The sequence below is a fragment of the Mytilus trossulus genome, chromosome 8, assembly GCF_036588685.1.
Source record: "Mytilus trossulus isolate FHL-02 chromosome 8, PNRI_Mtr1.1.1.hap1, whole genome shotgun sequence".
NCBI classification, from domain to species: domain Eukaryota; kingdom Metazoa; phylum Mollusca; class Bivalvia; order Mytilida; family Mytilidae; genus Mytilus; species Mytilus trossulus.
Window position 1 is genome coordinate 62,048,634 of NC_086380.1, and position 17,219 is coordinate 62,065,852.

The following is a 17,219-nucleotide window of genomic DNA, read 5'->3' on the forward strand; positions in this document are numbered from 1 at the left end:
ATAAATATTCCGTATCAACTTCACAAATAATAAACAAAGGACTTTAAAGTATAGAGTCTAGGACCTTAATGATTACGTGTTATAGATTTCTTTTTTTTTCTTCGTTAATGATTACTTTAACTGTTTACGTCTTTCTTTTTTGTTTGGTAATATGAATTTGGAATGGGTCGGTACTTATTCTTCCATCTTTGTTTAGGTGTACTATTGTTAGTTTATATTCTTGTGTTTGCCAATGTTCTCTGTCTATAAGTCTTTTTTTCATTTTTGACATATTTATTTGATAAAAATTATAATCATAATGTTGAATGCTGTACCCCTACTATTTTGGCATTTTCACTTGTTATGTATGTTTGTTTTGTTCACACATCGTTGTCAATTTGATGGAATTTCATGTCACTGTCATAAAACTTAAAGGTTTAACTAGCTATAAAACCAGGTTTAATCCCCCATTTTCTGCAAAAGGAAATGTATGCACCAAGTCGGGAATATGACGGTTAATATCTATTTCTTTGATGTGCTTGAGATTTTTAGTTTGCCATTTTTATTGTTGGGGGTCGTGTAGAATGTTTCGCGGAGTTCGTTATTTTTGATATTCTACTTTTTACTATAAAAAAAATGATTCTGTCATTGGAAATGTGTATCTCTTTCTTTCTCAAAAACTATAAGCAGAATAAATTAAATTTTGTTGTCTTAAACCCCAATAGTCAATTTAGTTTATAAACACTAATTATTGAAAACTGTAATGAAGTGCACAACTCCATAACCTGTAAAAGAATCTAACTAACTAACTAATCCTCTTTATGCCTGCTGGCATATAAGGCTGAGACTTGGTATCTGCACTGTTGTCTGTCTTTTGTAATCTTCTCCATTTTCCGAACGTCTATCCCATGCTTTTAAATTCGCTATCAATTCTACGAGTTTCTTTAAGTCTTCCTCTGTTCCTTTTAACTTCGGATGGTGTCCATTTCAGAGTTTTTTGGTGATATTATCCTGTTCTTTTCTTAAGGTGCATGTGCCCTAGGCATCTGAAATTCCGTTGTTTTATGGTAGTCATTAGATCTTTTTGTCTTGTTCCTTTGTGTCACTTTTTTTTATCTGTGCTGGCCAATATATTTTGCATATTTTCTTCATATATTTGGTATGGAATCCAGAGAGTCTTTGGCTGTGTCATTCTCCAACATTTTGCACCATAAAATGAGGTAGAAAGCACATTACTCTGGAAGATCTTTATTTTTGTTTTTTTTTGCACTTATGTTGCCTGTCCGCCATGTTTTATGATTGATTATTTTAAAAGAATCTATACAAGTTTAATCAAATTCTGTTCAGTCATTTTCTAGGGATTGAGGAATAGTATTAAGTGTAAGGCAGAGAACCACCAGGCAAGAGAAGAGATCCCTATTTATGGATTGCATCAGCTCAACGTTGTCGGCAAACGAACAAATTGTCACTGTAAGGACGGGGGGGGGGGGGGGGGTCTACAACTGTATAATTTCTGATGGATTTGGTTAAGGCAGGTTTAAAATCAATTTAATAAAATTTAGGTGATACTTTTATATACAAATAAGTGCCATTTTAATTGAACCTGCATAAAGAAGTTGAACAACAAATTCGATCGCACTGACGTATTAAACTTCGATGTCTGTAGATCTTTTCTTATGGTTATAACATTTTGTATTTGTTTTTAATTTCTTTCTATCGGTTATAACTTTCTTTAGTTATTAACTAGATGCTCTACTTAAGGTTTGGAAATCACGTAGAAATAGATTAGAATTATAACAGATATCCTAATTTGGCTATACTTTTTGGACCTTTTGGATTATAGCTCTTCATCTTTTATTTTAGCTTTGCATTTCAAATATTTTGGCCACGAGCAGCACTGAAGAGACATGAATTGTCGAAATGCGCATCTAGTGCAAGAAAATTGGTACCGTTAATTTTATTACTACCACTGGGTCGATGCCTCTGCTGGTGGACTATTAGTCCCCGAGGGTATCATCAGCCCAGTAGCCAGTACTTCGGTACTGGCATGAAAATACGGATTTTTTTGTGTTATTAAAAGTTGCTGTTACAAAGTATTAGAAATTATTATAAATTAAGGAATATATCTCCCTCATGCAAAGCTCTGATTCTTTTCACAAATTTGGCTATACTTTTTGGACCTTTTGGATTATAGCTCTTCATCTTTTATATAAGCTTTGCATTTCAAATATTTTGGCCACGAGCATCACTGAAGGGACATGAATTGTCGAAATGCGCATCTGGTGCAAGAAAATTGGTACCGTTAATTTTATTACTACCACTGGGTCGATGCCTCTGCTGGTGGACTATTAGTCCCCGAGGTATCACCAGCCTAGTAGCCAGTACTTCGGTACTGGCATGAAAATACGGATTTTTTGTGTTATTAAAATTTGCTGTTACAAAATATTAGAAATTATTATAAATTAAGGAATATATCTCCCTCATGCAAAGCTCTGATTCCTTTCACAAATTTGGCTATACTTTTTGGACCTTTTGGATAATAGCTCTTCATCTTTGGTATAAGCTTTGGATTTCAAATATTTTGGCCACGAGCATCACTGAAGAGACACGAATTGTCGAAATGCGCATCTGGTGCAAGAAAGTTGGTACCGTTAATTTTATTACTAATAATGATTGAGGCCAAACTTGGTTTAATATTAGCCAGGTTATTTGATCAAATGCAGAAAATTTTTGTAAAGTTTACGAAAATTAAGAATAAATTCATTAAAAGTGTACACAATGACAAATCAGCTACAAGAAACAACACTTGGTCGGCACCTCATCCCATGTTTTGTTTCAATTCATTAAACGGTTTTCTAAAAGAAAACATTTGTCTCTGCTACCCATAGGGCCCTTTTTTAAACTAAGTCCCCCGTTGGCAGCTGTCTTTGTTGATGGATTTGCTACAGAGTAACAACACTTGGTCAGCACTTCATAAGGAACATTCATGCCATTTTTGGTTTCCTTCTATTCAGTGGTTCTCTAAAAGAAGTCATTTGTGGATGTATTTCCCATAGGGTCCTATGTTAAAGTTAGTCCCCCGCTGGCTGCCATATTGGACGTTGGATTGGCGACAAAATAACAACACTTCGTCAGCACCTCATCGGGAATATTCATACAATGTTTGATTTCATTCCATTCAGTGGTTCTCTAAAAGAAGATGTTTGTATTGTCCATGGGGTCCCATGTTAAGCTGAGTCTCAGCTGGTTGCCATATTAAAGGATTGATCGACTCAAAAGTTACAACACGTCGTCAGCACATTATAAGGTACATTTATGTCATGTTTTTATTTCATTCTATTTAGTGGTTCTCTCAAGGAAGACATTTGTATGGATTTTCCTCAGGGTCCTATGTAAAAATCCCTCTTTGACGGCTGCCTTGGATGTTGGATTGGCTTTAAAGTAACAACAATTGGTCAGCACCATGTTTGGTTTAATTCAATTCAGTGCTTCTCTAAAATAAATATATGTGTATGCATTGTGCAAAAAGTTCTATGTTAAACGACGTACCGGGTTGATGGATTTTCTACAATGTAACTTCACTTCGTCAGCGGCACACAAGCAACATTTATGCCATGATTGGTTTCATTCCATTGTAGTTCTTCAATAGAAGACTTTTGAATGCATTACCCCTAGGGTCCTATGTTAAACGTAGCCACTCTCTGGTGGCCATCTTGAATGATAAATTTGCTTCGGAGAAACAACAATTGATTAGCACTACATACAGAACATTCATGTCATTTTTGGTTTCATTGTTTTTAGTGGTTCTATTTAAGAAGACATTTGTATGTATTGTTTATAGGGTTCCTTATTAGACAAAGCTGGCGGCTAACTTGGATAATGGATCAACTTCAAATGACAACACTTGGTCAGCACCTAATAAGAAACCTTCATACCATATTTATTTTTATTCAATTCAGTGGTTATTTAAAATAATATATTTGTATGTATTGTTCAGGTGTCCTATGTCAATCGAAATACCGTTCTGGCGGGCATCTTGGATTTTTGGAACAGTAACAAAGTAAAAACAATTGGTAAGCCTATCATGCCATATTTAGTTTCATTCCTTTCAGCTGTTCGGTAGAAAAAGTTCAAAAAGTTAACGATGACGACGGACGACGATGATGGACGCCAAGTGATGAGAAAAGTTCACTTGTCCCTTTTGAAACCAATGTTAAAAACAAAATTAATTTATGATTTTAATTTTGAGGCCAATAACTCCTATAAGAAGTAGTTTGACAGTTTCGATGTCAATTGGTATTATATAGATCTCATCATTCTGTAAATTTTGCCACTTTGAAATCAAAACACGGATTTATATACAATATTAGGTCAATGTCAGGAAAAAAACCTTTTTGGTATGAGGCTGAGAAACTTGGGAAGGTCGAGGTTCTATCGAGCCCTTCCCCAGTTTTGCGCCGAGTACAAAAAAAACACAAATGTGTAACTTATTTTCCTCCCTTAATGAACCCCTGATTGTGAAAAAAGATGTTCCGCTGGGCGCTGCTTCATACGACCGCAGGGGTCTGGACATTCAAGCTGGATACATCCCTGAATTTGGATTATGATTAAATCGTTGACACAGCATAGGTTTCTGATATAGAATGATTGTGGTCTGATGAACTTTAAATCTTTATTAATGCCTAAAAATTTAAAAAAAAAACATTTGAAAAAACTTTCTTTTTAATTTCTGAATTCTGAAATGAGAAAAAGTGTACCACTTCCCTTTTTTTCACCTGCCCCTTTCCCATATTCCAAAAATACTTTCAATGCAAATGGAGTTTGCAACAATAACTTCTCAATTAAATCCATCATAAAATATTAGAATATAAAATGTCATACATTCATGGTTAGAATTAATATTAAAAAACTTAAAGCTAATCATCATCATTGCTTAATAAATAAATTTTAAACTTGTATAATTTGAGAGAGATTTATACACAAGTTATTGACTGAAAACTACAAAAATGCTTATTTGGGCCTTTTTTAGCCCCCAACTTATTGAAACCCCACTTGGAGCAAGAACTCCAAAACTCAATTCCAGCCTTTCCTTTGTAGTATGAAACCTTCACCTAAACACAAGTTATTGTCTGTAAACTAGAAAAATGCGTCTTTTTGGTCCTTTTTGGACCCTTCTTATTTCATGTTCGGGGATATTAACCCCAAACTGAAACCGAGACTTCCATTTGTTATATTGAACCTTGTGGTAAAATGTCAGAGAGATCCATAAAGTTACACACAAGTTATTGTCCTGAAACTAGAAAAATTCGTTAGGGTTCCGCGGAACCCAGTGTCTCGCCTACTTTTGCTGTAATTCGAATGTTCAAAAATATTCCTCTTGATACTATTTTTTGATTGTAAGAAGCTTCTGTCCAAATTTAATAAAATTCAATGATAGTTTTTTAGTTTATGAATCTATTAAATATTTTAAAAAGTACAATTATCCCTATCTATAATGATTGGCCCAGTACTTTCAGTGGAAAATGTTAGTAAAAATTTATAAATTTTATGAAAATTGTTAAAAATTGACTATAAAGGGCAATAACTCAGTAGGGGGTCAATTGACCATTTTGGTCATGTTGACTTATTTTAAGTTCTAACTTTGCTGTAAATTATTGCTGTTTACAGTTTATCTCTATCTATAATAATATTCAAGATAATAACAAAAACGGCAAAATTTCCTTAAATTTTCTAATCCAGGGGCAACAACCTAACAACCAGTTGTCCAATACATTGAAAATTTTAGAGCAGATTGATCTTGACCTGATAAACAATATCAACCCCTATCAGATTTGCTCTAAATGCTTTGGTTTTTGAATTATAAGCCAAAAACTGCATTTTACCCCTATGTTCTATTTTTAGCCATGGCGGCCATCTTGGTTGGTTGGCCGGGTCACCAGACACAAATTTTAAACTGAATACTTCAATGATGATTGTGGCCAAGTTTAATTTTATTTGGCCCAGTAGTTTTAGAGGTGAAGATTTTTGTAAAAGATAACTAAGATTTACGAAAAATGGTTAAAAATTGACTTTAAAGGGCAATAACTCCTAAATGGGTCAATTGACCATTTTGGTCCTGTTGACTTATTTGTAGGTCTTACTTGGCTGAAAATATTTGCGATTTACAGTTTATCTCTATCTATAATAATATTCAAGATAATAACCAAAAACATCAGAATTTCCTTAAAATTACCATTTCAGGGGCAGCAACCTAACAACCAGTTGTCCAATTCATCTGAAAATTTCAGGTCAGATAGATCTTGACCTGATAAACATGTTTGTCAGATTTGCTGTTAATGCTTTGGTTTTTGAGTTATAAGCCAAAAACTGCATTTTACCCCTATGTTCTATTCTTAGCCATGGCGACCATCTCGGTTGGTTGGTTGGGTCATCGGACACAATTTTGAAACTACATACCCCAAAGATGATTGTGGCTGAGCTTGAATTAATTTAGCCTAGTAGTATCAGAGAAGATTTTTGTAAAAGATTACTAAGATTTACAAAAAATTGTTAAAAATTTACTATAAAGGGCGATAACTCCTAAAGGGGTCATCTGACCATTTTGGTTATGTTGATTTATTTGTAAATCTGACTTTGCTGAACATTATTGCTGTTTACAGTTTATCTCTATCTATGATATAATTCAAGATAATAACCAAAAACATCAAAATTTCCTTCAAATTACCAATTCAGGGGCAGCAACCCAACAACGGGTTGTTCGATTCATCTGAAAATGTCGGGGCAGATAAATTTTGACCTGACAAACAATTTTACCCCTCTTTAGATTTGCTCTAAGGGCTTTAGTTTTTGAGTTATAGGCCAAAAACTGCATTTTACCCCTATGTTCTATTTTTAGCCATGGCGGCCATCTTGATTGGTTGGCCAGATCACCGGACACAATTTTTAAACAAGATACCCTAATGATGATTTAAGTTTGGTTAAATTTGGCCCAGTAGTTTCAGAGGAGAAGATTTTTGTAAAAGTTAACGCCGGACGCAGGACGACGACGGACGACGACGGACGACGCCGGACGCCGGACGCCAAGTGATAAAATTCAAGGATAGTTTAATTTTAGTACAAATTAAAAACAGTATAGGAAAGTTATTAAAATTCTAAAAACTTTAACTACAGAGTGAATGTGTTGTTTCCTGGCAAAAAATCTAAGCCCATTTAAAAGTAAAATACAGATAAAATGGATTTATTTTTTTACAAAATTTACTTCTGAATAATATCTTATGACTATAAACAAGCTTCTGTCTAAGTTTGGTAAAATTCAGTACGACGACGACAGAATGTAGGATCGCTGTGTCTCTCTTTTTCGTCTTAACTCGAAGGCTCGACAAAATACTTGTTTTTTGGCCGCTTTTTGGCACTTAATTCATTTAATTGCTAGACTGTTTGTCCCATAATCCTTAAAATAAATCCCAACCTTCTACTTATGGTATTAAACATTATGTTACAATTTCAGAGCAATTGAAATACTTATGATGTCCTGAAACTAGATAAATACTTGTGTAAGGCCACTTTTGCCCCTTTTGGGTCCATTTGGGTCCCTAACTACTAAATCTTTGGTATCATATCCCTCAAAATCGACCCCAACCTTCCTTTTGTGGTTATAAACATTGTGTCAACATTATCTTGAATTGTATTTACTTATACTAAAGTTATTATTCAGAAACCATCTGTCATCGGACAACGATGACGACGATGACAACGACGTGATACCAATATACAATCAACATTTTTTTTAATTTTTGCGGTCGTATAAAAAATAACTGAAACAGGTGAATTACAAGTAAATATCAATATGCCAGTCCTGAAGAGGAACCACTTATCCTCATTGTTTGGAATGATTCTCAAATATTGGATGAACACGAATGAACCAGAGATATAATCTTAAACATAAGATTTACAAGCAATTTAAAGATTTGGTTCATATACATGAATTACAATTGGTTTTTGATAAAAACAAAAGCTAATCAAACCAAACAAAACCAACAAAAAACAATCTTCCAGGAAAATATATTTGAAAGTATCAATTTGTTACCAAAGCAAGAGATGAAATGAATACAGTACGGTCCAAACGTTACAGACTGTTGTATAATTGTTTACAAAAGTTTGAATTTTTCGAAAAACTAAGGATTGTCTTATCCCAGGCATAGATAACCTTAGCCGAATTTGGCACAACTGTTTGGACTCTTGGATCCTCAATGCTATTCAACTTTGTACTTTTTTGGCTTTATAAATATTTAGATATGAGCGTCACTGATGAGTCTTACGAAGACGAAACGCGCGTCTGTCGTACTTAATTATAATCCTGGTACATTGGATACCTATTTATGAAAATACTAATCAAGAGAAAGATAACTCTTGTAGATTTATTGTGAAATTCATTTTCTTACAATTTTTGTTTGCACACAAATTGGTATACAGGCATCCATAATAAAAATTGCAAGCAATCATGGCACACTATATATAGGGTTCTGAAACTCTTTTCTGCATGGTATTGCTACTGTCAGTGTAATGGTGACTGAAAACAGTAAGTCCATTTATCAATAAAATACTTAAATTTTATTAAAAATCATACTTTTTTCTTCAGATGCTATTGCTTGATCTTGAATATAAACTTCTGTCCCAAATTTTAAAACAATTCATGAAGTTTTACAAATTGATCATTCGAAATTCAAAAATAAAAATCTTAGACTTTAATTAAATGTTAACTGCAAATAACAAAGTCATCCTATCAGACACATTCTGAGAGGAAAAACTATATATTAAAACATTTCTTTACTGAGATATAAGAAGTTGTGAACCAATTTCTTACTGACCAGGCATGAAATATTTGTCACTAGACATTAAATTGTGCATTCATGAAAATGAGGAATATGTCAAAGAGACAACAACCCTGTGAAAGAGCAGAAAACTGCCGAAGGTCACTTAAAGGTTACTAATGGATATTCAACACAGCGACAAAATCCTGCACACGGAGGCGGGCTTCAGCATATGTTTTCTAGTTCAGTGATAATAGATTTCACAATAGACTTTTAAACATGTAGAAACCTTATTTAAACATAGAAGTCAATTATTCGAAGTGACTTCTCATAATTTTGCAGTAAATCTCCAGTTGAACTTTATTCAAATTTGTTTTAACCTTTCTTTTTTTATTTTAATATAATTTAATATTTAAAACATCATAGTTGTGTATAAATGTCAGCTAGGTTTTTATTCGACAAAAAGAAACGTATTTGAAACTAATTATCCCACACAACTATGATAATATAATTTTTATGTTTTCATTCTTATTTTACGCGACATGACGCATTGTATAATATGTAGCTAAATTAATCTCATTATGTAATGTTCAAGTAGACGTGTTAAGAAAGTGATTTAAATAATGCACCGATATTATGTAACAATAACGATATAAGATTTAAGTGTGGACTTTCTCAAAATATCACTGCACGAAGGATGTCAATACATTTGTTGTACGTGACATAGTTTACCTGTGTGGTGTGTTTGATACAAAAAAATCAAATACTTATCGTTAACTACAAATTTTGACTTTCATGGACATTTCATAAATATGGACGGTACTTTACATAAATGTTATCACCTAAAAAAGAAAACTCTATTCCCAACTTAAAATTTCTGGAAGAAGTTTAGGTCGCTGCGCATCGTTTTGTTGTCCATGAAAACCCACATTTCACAAGTCATACACAAGTTGTATTGTCTACTACTTTCTTCGTATGAATATAGTGGTGTTCAGATATTTTGGAGTCGAGAAACTCTGATAACAAAAAAATAATCAACATTTCACCAACATGTAAATCTAAAACGTTATAGTGTCTGAATGAGTTTTACTACAAAGAAAAGTCGATTACCTGTTCTGTCCGAGGACCTTACAGAAGGAAGTCGATAGAAAGATAATACCAAGGAAAATGTTAAGACAGAATAAGTGCATCACACATTTTAACGAGTTTTGCAAGTATTGTGCTCATTCAGTATTATATTAAACTCCAGAAAATAAAGAAAAAAAGAAAACAGAACGAGTCACTCCATATATTTCTCTTCAAAGTTGAAACATCTAACAAACGTAATATATTAAATACGGTTATAGAGACCTGCTACTTCTTTATTACGACCCCAAGGATAATTTCGATGAATAAGTTGTTATGGTTAGAGCATAGAAAATATTCTCAGAAATGTATATTAAAAGATCACTTATGATCGAATGTGACACGAGGAGATAAACCTTAACACAATAAACAAACATTGCTTAATTTTTGTTGAAAAGTTGTAATACGTCAGTCTTGTAGACGCTGAATAATAAATACAACAGTTATGTTTGGTTTTGAATCATTTTCAGCTTCATGGAAACAAACTTATGCAGATCATGAAACGATCAATGTTCGTTTGAAAAGGGGAAACAATGATCTTAATGATCCATAACTAAATTTGAAAGAAAAAAATTGTATGATCATTATGATAATTATATAAATAACAATAATGTTGTTTTAATGATCCTGTTCGTTGTGTTGTCGAATGTATTGTAAATATTTTATTTCTATTATACACCTCAGGATTATCAAACACATCATACAGGTATATACAACGAATGATCATTTGTGATTTTTGAGATTCTCCCCACATTAGACTGTTGAATCATTCGTATTTAACATCAGCGCCAGAAGTTGCATTAACTTTAATTTCTATCACGGCTTATACAACACGCAAGTTTTATTCCCCAACTCGAAAAGGTAAGATATTTTCAAGTAGCATTCCAGTGATAATCACTAAAATGAACACGTAATTGCTTTAAGTTTGTTTACTGCTAGCTATCATCATCGTCATATATCATTTTTATTGTATAATACGCCGTACGAATGTTTCATCTGTATAAAACTCATTAGACAATAGTGGTGTAGATTTAAAAAAATTTGTAAGGGTTCCGCGGAACCCAGTGTCTCGCCTACTTTTGCTGTGTAAATCGCAGGCTCATCAAAAATGAGGAAAAAAATCAATAAAAATATTCCTCTTGATACTATCTTTTGATTGTAAGAAGCTTCTCTCCAAGTTTGGTAAAAATCTAGGATTGTTAATGAATCTAATAAATGTTTTGAAAACTTTAACTGCAGACTGTATGTAATGTTAACTGGAAGAAAAGCTTTCCCCGCAGAAAAAACTAAGTCCATTTAAAAGTAAAATACATAAAAAATGGAGTTATCTTTTCCAAATTTACTTCTGGATACTATCTTATCATGCTTATGATCATACATAAGCTTCTGTCCAAGTTTGATACAAATCACGGATAGTTTAAGAAAGTTATTAAAATTTTAAAAACTTTAACCACAGAGTGAATATTACATCCCCGCAGAAAAACTAAGTCAATTTAAAAGTAAAATACGGAAAAAAAATAGATTTATTTTTTTACTAAATTTGCTTCTAGATACTATCATATGATCATAAACAAGCTTCTGTCCAAGTTTGGTACAAACCAAGGATAGTTTAAGAAAGTTATCAAAATTCTAAAAACTTTAACCACAGAGCGAATGTAATGTTTCCCCGCAGAAAAAACTAAGTCCATTTATAAGTAAAATACGGAAAAAATGGAATTTTATTTTTACAAAATTTACTTCTGGATACTATCTTATGATCATAAACAAGCTTCTGTCCAAGTTTGGTAGAAATCGAGTATAGTTTAAGAAAGTTATTAAAATTTCAAAAACTTTAACCACAGAGTGAATATTTGTTGACGCCGCCGACAACACCGACGACGACGGAAATAGGATCGCTTAGTCTCGCTTTTTCGACTAAAGTCGAAGGCTCGACAAAAAAGGAAATGCCAATTCAACTGCGAAGTTGGTTATATATAAGAAAACGAAATTCCGACAAGCATATGTTGTTAATGTCAGTCTGAGTATCTTCAAAGCATAAGTAAAAAAAAACCAACGAAAACAATGTTTAAGTTTAAGACACTTTCAAATTCATATGTCAGTCAGGTTAATTGAAGTCTGGAGCTGACATGTCAGTTAACTGCTAGTAGTCTGTTGTTATTTATGTATTATTGTCATTTTGTTTATTTTCGTTGGTTACATCTTCTGACATCAGACTCGGACTTCTCTTGAACTGAATTTTAATGTGCGTATTGTTATGCGTTTACTTTTCTACATTGGTTAGAGGTATAGGGGGAGGGTTGAGATCGCAAAAACATGTTTAACTCCGCCGCTTTTTTGCGCCTGTCCCAAGTCAGGAGCCTTTGGCCTTTGTTAGTCTTGTATTAGTTTAATTTTAGTTTCTTGTGTACAATTTGGAAATTATTATGGCGTTTATTATCACTGAACTAGTATATATTTGTTTAGGGGCCAGCTGAAAGACGCCTCCGGGTGCGTGAATTTCTCGCTACATTGAAGACCTGTTGGTGACCTTCTGCTGTTGTTTTTTTTATTTGGTCGGGTTGTTGTCTCTTTGACACATTCCTCATTTCCATTTTCAATTTCATTTTAACATGGCTAGGCATTATATTTGACCACATTTTACACCTCGCTAACGCTCAGTGTAAAATGTCGACAAATATAATGCCTATCCATGTTAAAATTAGCATAGAGCAAGACATGAAGGAATTATTTCTTAATTAGAGATAGGGGAAGGGATTGTTGTCATGATATTTGGAATATATTTGTTCTCATCTGTGTAACGGATATTCTATAACGGTCAACAAACTCGTTATGGAGTCCGTTAAATTTATGAACAGACGATTCCAACTTCATCACTTTAAACTCTAGGTTTATAAGCGTCCTGGTTAGGAAATATCGTTTATCCTTGGAGATATATACTCGGTCTGCAGGCGCTGCTTGAGTTTTGCTACATTGAATCGGAAAGTTCATATAATTCGAAACAATCTCTTTCGACTTATATTGGAATATAATATACAATTTTTAATTTGCACTATTTAAAATAACTGTCCCGCATATAGGTTGCTGTAAAGAAATAAGGTTTTTCACTTTATCTTAAATTTATTAATGCAAATAATTGGCTTTATTTTTTTCAGGAAAATTGCACCATGAGAGTTTTCTTTGCTTTTTGCATCATACTGATATGTTTGTCGGGTAAGTTAGTATTATTCCCACATAGAATAATTCTAAAGAGACAATATTTAAACACCATAACACAATGAATATGGTAGACGGCGATCCGCCACAAAATTTGTATTACGAACTGTTTTAATTGGTTTATCGAAGGATTTAATCAAAAATAATGAGTGAGTATAATTTTCGTAAGTGTACACTCCTCCAAACACAGGACAGCACCACACAAGTTAAGAAAAAATATATTATCAATGGACTAAATACTTCCATTTCCTTTCATGGTTTCCAAAATGTGCAAGGGTTCCGCGGCAACCAAGTGTCTCGCCTACTTTTGCTGTAAATCGCAGGCTCAACAAAAGTGGGAAAAAATATTCCTCTTGATACTATCTTATGATTGTAAGAAGCTTCTGTCCAAGTTTGGTAAAAAAATCTAGGATAGTTAATGAATCTAATAAATGATTTGAAAACTTTAACTGCAGACTGTATGTAATTTTAACTGGAAGAAAATCTAAGTCCATTTAAAAGTAAAATACAGACAAAATGGAGTCATCTTTTTACAAAATTTACTTCTGGATACTATATTATGATCATAAACAAGCTTCTGTCCAAGTTTGGTACAAACCCAGGATAGTTTAAGAAAGTTATTAAAATTCTAAAAACTTTAACCACAGTTTGAATGTTATGTTTTTATGTTTACCCGCAGAAAAAAACTAAGTCCATTTATAAGTAAAATACGGAAAAATTGGAATTTTATTTTTACACAATTTACTTCTGGATATTATCTTATGATCATAAACAAGCTTCTGTCCAAGTTTGGTACAAACCCAGGATAGTTTAAGAAAGTTATTAAAATTCTAAAAACTTTAATCACAGTGTGAATATTTGTGGACGGCGCCGCCACCGCCGACGACGACGGAATGTAGGATCGCTTAGTCTCGCTTTTTCGACTAAAGTCGAAGGCTCGACAATAATAGAGGATTACTGCTCACATGGAATCTATTAAACCAAGAGTTTCAAATGGTCAAGTTGAAGTTATCCCTTCGTAAATTTTACGGACGCCATCACGAGTTGGTTGACTGTTATGGAATATCTGTTTTACGGATGATATCGGATATGTTCCTTGTGTCGTAATTTCGTAATATGATCCCGTTCCCTTTTCGTGATAGTGAAATACCGAATAAGAGTATTTTTCGAGTTTGAAATAACATGAGCAACACGAATTAGGGGCGCCATATATGTAGTAGAATCTACTTACTCTTCCGGAACACCTGATATCACCCCAACTTTTTGGTGGGGTTAGTGTTGTTTAGTCTTTAGTTTTCTATGTTGTTTTGTGTACTATTATTTGCCTGTTAGTCTTTTTTTATTTATTAGCCATGGCGTTGTCAGTTTATTTTCTAATTCTGAGTGTGACTCCCCCTTGCATCTTTCGCTGCTCTTTTACATGAACGGGTAAGGCGTACTTTTTCATAACAATGGCGCATTGTCTCCAATCCACATTCAAATGTATAGCAAATAAATAAAATTCGGTAATTCCTTACAATTCAATAGTAGAATAGACATACTTAGTTATTAAATATCTGATTCGTCATGAAGGAGAAAAATAAGTTCTCAAATTATAACTAACATAGGTTGCTAGAGATTTAGAAGTAAAGGCAACAGTAGCATACCGCTGTTCGAAATTTATAAAACGATAGAGAAAAAACATATCCGGGTTAATACAAACTAAAACTGAGGGAAACGTATCAAATATAAGAGATCTACGACACAACAGAAACACAACATAAAAATGTAACATCCCTACCGGACCTGGTCGTCAATAAAGGGACGTATTTAATCACCGTTGGTTTGGTTTTTTTTTTATTAATGAGGTATTGTAGGAATTGAAAAACTCTAATTAAATGCACGCATTCCAATTACAATATTCGTAAATATTTGTATAATACAATAAGGCATATGTGACCCGCCATGACATTTGCAGGCTTATGGAGGTAGAACGTCATTGTTAGAAAAATTATAAACATGATAAATATCGAGATTCAATGAAATACGTATGTGTGAAGAAAAGATAAACACTTTCGTTGGCTTCTTTTTTGCGGACGCCGAACTATACATCATATATAAGTTTTGAAGAAGTTTTACTTTATCGTGTGAAGTGAAAAATATTTGAATCTACATTTTAAATTGATACAAAAAAAATCAAATTTCTGCTTTATAGATTTCCTTTCATAAATGAAGTCTGAAATATATCCATAATAAATGCACCGTATCAAATGCATATAAGAGAACACCTACTTAAAAACTGTTACGCGTCGCTTACTATGTATAGAGACATGCATAATAAATCTAAATAAAAAAAAGGAATTCTTAAAGCTTACTTTGATAAATTTTAAACTAACTTCATTTCAACAAGTTTAAATTAAATGTTCTAAAATAGAGCTACAAACAAACAAATACTGCTCTGCTCTAAAGTGTTTCTTTCATAAATGAAGTCTGAAATATATCCATAATAAATGCACCGTATCAAATTAATATATGAGAACACCTACTTATAAACTGTTACGCGTCGCTCACTATGTATAGAGACATGCATAATAAATCTAAATTAAAAAAAAAAGGAATTCTTAAAGCTTACTTTGACAAATTTCAAACTAACTTCATTTCAACAAGTTTAAATTACATGTTCTAAAAAAGAGCTAAAAATTGTTTGCATTGCAGTAAATTTAAGTCTTTGAAATTTTATTCACATACGCTATTCAACATCACTAAAAGCCGATAAATACAATAATTTTGTGTTTTATAAATTAGTGGCTTCAATAAATAAAAGTCGTCATAGAACAATCTCATTTTTATACCGGTATTCGAAATGACTCGTTTCATTGCTATTACAACAAATATGTCATAATAACATGACAGAGAGTTTTGTTTCGGAATATTTTAGATAAATATACAAAAATCAAATTTTAGACAATGTACGTTTTACCTCCATAAGACCTGTCGTGGCTGGTCACATATATCAAGCATGACGGATTACCGGCATACTTAGAGTATGTTTGCGTTTGTTTTTATATGTCGCGAGTTCTAGATACACTCAATGTTATGATTATATGAGTGAGACAGCAACTAGAGGTACAAACAAAACCACTTCACGATTGTAAAGGTCACATTCTGTCAATATTATATCAGGCGATTAACTAATTATTTATTTTGTAAAAAAGATTATCAGACTTTATCATTTCGACCACAAATAAGTTGACATAAGTGACTGCATATGGCCTTTAAAAATATAAGCCTGATTATAAAAAATTGTTTTAGTAAAAAAATCTATTTGTTTTAGGGTTTGATCATACTGATGCAGCTGTTAAATGCTTCAAAACTTACTGTATGAACAATGATGGTTGCAGATTTGGATGTTTCGCCCGTGGTTGTGGTTACAAACATTCCTGCAATGTTAAAGATCGGCGATGCTGCTGTGATGGATGTATCTCCGATGCTGGTTAATTCGGCACTTTAAATATTGTCAAGTGCCGAGAATGTGTTTATTCGTGCATATAAGATTATAACATTAGTCTACGATTAAAAAGTTTGGGCATTTTGATTGGTATTTATACAAATTGTTATCCATCATCATTAATTATATTTGAACATTTCAATTGTCGAGCAGGAAAACTTTCTAAATGCTGTATTATGCCTAATATGCCTAATGATTTTGTGCACTGCAAAAATAATCACATTTGTCTAGGACAGTTGCATTTCTAAAAATACATAAACTATAGTACAATTCATATATTTGGTATTTTTATCTGCTAATCTAAGAGCCACAAAGGTTTTTTGTTTGATGTAAGGAGCACGCCGTCATTTTGTTTGAAAAAAATGATGCAATGGATGATTTCTGGAATTCTACAACTTTTTGATGAATTATTTCAATCTAATATTTCAGTAGAGGTTGTGTCGGTTCTTGATAATTTCTTTTTTTTTGTTACAAACCATAAAACTATTTACACATCTTATACAAACTTCTATTTAACCGATTGTGTCAAAGACGAATTGTGTATATGTGTCACCTAACGTTCATGCATTCCAAATTTCATCCAAAAACAAAATACAAAGACTTCT

At 32.8% G+C, this 17,219-nt stretch overlaps 1 long non-coding RNA gene across 1 annotated transcript; it reads left to right on the top strand.

Annotated features, from left to right (window-relative positions):
* The first annotated feature begins 10,636 nt into the window (after window positions 1-10,636).
* Window positions 10,637-16,890, top strand: LOC134681231 (uncharacterized). The gene is made up of 3 exons (XR_010100581.1): window positions 10,637-10,775; window positions 13,067-13,124; window positions 16,441-16,890. It is a non-coding gene; the product is annotated as an uncharacterized LOC134681231 (long non-coding RNA).
* The last annotated feature ends 329 nt before the right edge of the window (window positions 16,891-17,219 follow it).